Consider the following 437-nt stretch of genomic DNA (forward strand, 5'->3'; position numbering starts at 1 on the left):
GGGGAAAGTTCCTGCTTGGAGGGCTGCTGCCGTGGGGAGCCCGTACGATTTTTCCAGAGTTTCCACCTTTCTGTGGAGAATGAGCCGGGGAAGGGGAGCGGGGGGCAGGGGAGGGAGGAGGTTGAATAATTGAGCCATGTGCTCGCTGGGACGTCCCCCCGATAGCAGGAACTAGCAGCTTTTCCCAGTCTCGAGGCTGCTAAAAACGCCCTCGTGTCCCTTTGATCTCTCTTGGGAGTCCCAGAGTGCCAGCAGAGGCCAATGCCTTCTTCAGCTGTCTTCTATACAAATCCCTCTGGCAGGTACTAATGTGTTTACTTAGGTGCGCACGGTTCCCAGCGCTGGGGGGAACCAAACGTTTCTCACACGGCTGGAAGCGCCCGGCCGCGACAGCCCAACTGGGAAACAGTTTTGCTGGCGGGGGCGGCGAAGAGGAG

This window comes from Egretta garzetta, unplaced genomic scaffold, assembly GCF_000687185.1.
Source record: "Egretta garzetta isolate BGI_Z169 unplaced genomic scaffold, ASM68718v1 scaffold68, whole genome shotgun sequence".
Lineage (NCBI taxonomy): Eukaryota > Metazoa > Chordata > Aves > Pelecaniformes > Ardeidae > Egretta > Egretta garzetta.